Here is a 2,630-nt window from a genome sequence, read left to right as displayed (position 1 = left end):
ACTCGGGTGCAAACTCCAGACGCTTTACTAACACTCTCCCCACTTGGAGAGTCAGTGCCTTTAACCTCCTGTTTGGCCCAGTTTGCAATTTCTGCGGAAAATGTACAGGAATAGGGAGAACCAATGAGAGACTAGCTGGGGGTGTCTGGACGGGCAAATTTAACTCTCATTTCCCACCAGGAAGAGGAATTAACCAAAGGCTCAGCGTGCCGTGCCGGAACCACACTAGGGCCTGAAGCAATCCTGCGGTGTTGCGGCCAGCTCACAAGAAAGCGAGTTGAAGAAAGGAGCTCAGGGGCACTGTAATTCACAAACCTGCAGAGTTATAAATGACAGCTATCGTCCAAAAATATATTGAAGTAAGGCTGCCAAGAGGACTTGAAAGCGGGGCAGAATTGCAGGAAACCGATTTCAGGAGGTAGACGGGAATTGCATGTAAAGCATAGGAAAAGAGGCAGAACGTCCACAATGATGCACTTGGCCAAAAAGGGCGTATGCGTTTTTTCCTGAATATATTCAGGAAAAAACGCATACGCCCTTTTTGGCCAACCAAGCAAGCTTGCAAAGGAAATCTGCACTACAATGAAGTCTCACTGCCCCCCGGTCAAAAGGGCCATCTGAAAAAAGTGTAAAATCCAGAAAGGCAAGACAGGACATGGAGAATTGGGAGCCTTGTTATGCTGATGGGCGGGATGTAAATTGCCAACAGCCACTCTGGAGAAGTGTATGCTGTTTCCTGAAACATCTAAAAAACAAAGCAACAGAGCCTAGGGCACTTCCACTTATGGTCCTATAGCTTAGGGAAATTAAAATCAAAAAGACACAGCCACCCCAAAGTTTGGGACGGCTCTGTTTACAAGAACCTTGTTTACGGTACAAGTTCAATATCACAGAAAGCGAAAAATGGATAAAGAAGTTGTGGTACTTACGTACAATGCAATATCACTCAGCAATGAAATCTATGTCATCAGGCCCGTAGCAGCATAATGAGTGGATTAAGGTACGATGATTGTAAGTGAAATAAGTCACACAGAAAAAGAAACATCATAAGATATCACTACTACACGGAATGTAAACTTGGCTACACAGGAACTGAATTACAAAACAGAACAGGGTCTCAAATGTAGAAAACCAACTTACGCTAGCTTAAGGGGAAAGGTGAGTTGGGGTGCTGCATGAAACCAGAGATTGAAATTAGCACAGATACCGTTCCATAAGCCAAATATGTAATAGACAAGAGCTACTCCTTGCTCAACGAAGTGGACTCAACACCCCATATTAAACGCCTAAGAATATACCTGACTAGAAATAATCTTAAAACCTACGGATTTATATGTCTCCGAAAGACAATCAAGCGTGTGTACAGCGGCATAAAGGCAGCAGTGATAGGATTGGTGAGGTTCGGTGAGCAAATGCAAACCCTTTGAAGTCATATTGCATGGTACCCATTCCATGGGTCTCAACTCTCCAGGTTTAAGGGATTCTTCCTTCAGCTAAAACATGCATGTGGAACCCAGAGTATGATCCACCGTGTGATCGGGAAACGTGTTCAAATGTGTCTCAGTTTTCGTCCCCTGGTACTCGGGTGCAAACTCCAGACGCTTTACTAACACTCTCCCCACTTGGAGAGTCAGTGCCTTTAACCTCCTGTTTGGCCCAGTTTGCAATTTCTGCGGAAAATGTACAGGAATAGGGAGAACCAATGAGAGACTAGCTGGGGGTGTCTGGACGGGCAAATTTAACTCTCATTTCCCACCAGGAAGAGGAATTAACCAAAGGCTCAGCGTGCCGTGCCGGAACCACACTAGGGCCTGAAGCAATCCTGCGGTGTTGCGGCCAGCTCACAAGAAAGCGAGTTGAAGAAACGAGCTCAGGGGCACTGTAATTCACAAACCTGCAGAGTTATAAATGACAGCTATCGTCCAAAAATATATTGAAGTAAGGCTGCCAAGAGGACTTGAAAGCGGGGCAGAATTGCAGGAAACCGATTTCAGGAGGTAGACGGGAATTGCATGTAAAGCATAGGAAAAGAGGCAGAACGTCCACAATGATGCACTTGGCCAAAAAGGGCGTATGCGTTTTTTCCTGAATATATTCAGGAAAAAACGCATACGCCCTTTTTGGCCAACCAAGCAAGCTTGCAAAGGAAATCTGCACTACAATGAAGTCTCACTGCCCCCCGGTCAAAAGGGCCATCTGAAAAAAGTGTAAAATCCAGAAAGGCAAGACAGGACATGGAGAATTGGGAGCCTTGTTATGCTGATGGGCGGGATGTAAATTGCCAACAGCCACTCTGGAGAAGTGTATGCTGTTTCCTGAAACATCTAAAAAACAAAGCAACAGAGCCTAGGGCACTTCCACTTATGGTCCTATAGCTTAGGGAAATTAAAATCAAAAAGACACAGCCACCCCAAAGTTTGGGCCGGCTCTGTTTACAAGAACCTCGTTTACGGTACAAGTTCAATATCACAGAAAGCGAAAAATGGATAAAGAAGTTGTGGTACTTACGTACAATGCAATATCACTCAGCAATGAAATCTATGTCATCAGGCCCGTAGCAGCATAATGAGTGGATTAAGGTACGATGATTGTAAGTGAAATAAGTCACACAGAAAAAGAAACATCATAAG

The sequence above is a fragment of the Leucopleurus acutus genome (genome assembly GCF_964270905.1).
Source record: "Leucopleurus acutus genome assembly, chromosome: 1".
NCBI classification, from domain to species: domain Eukaryota; kingdom Metazoa; phylum Chordata; class Mammalia; order Artiodactyla; family Delphinidae; genus Leucopleurus; species Leucopleurus acutus.
Note: the sequence above shows the minus strand (reverse complement) of the source record.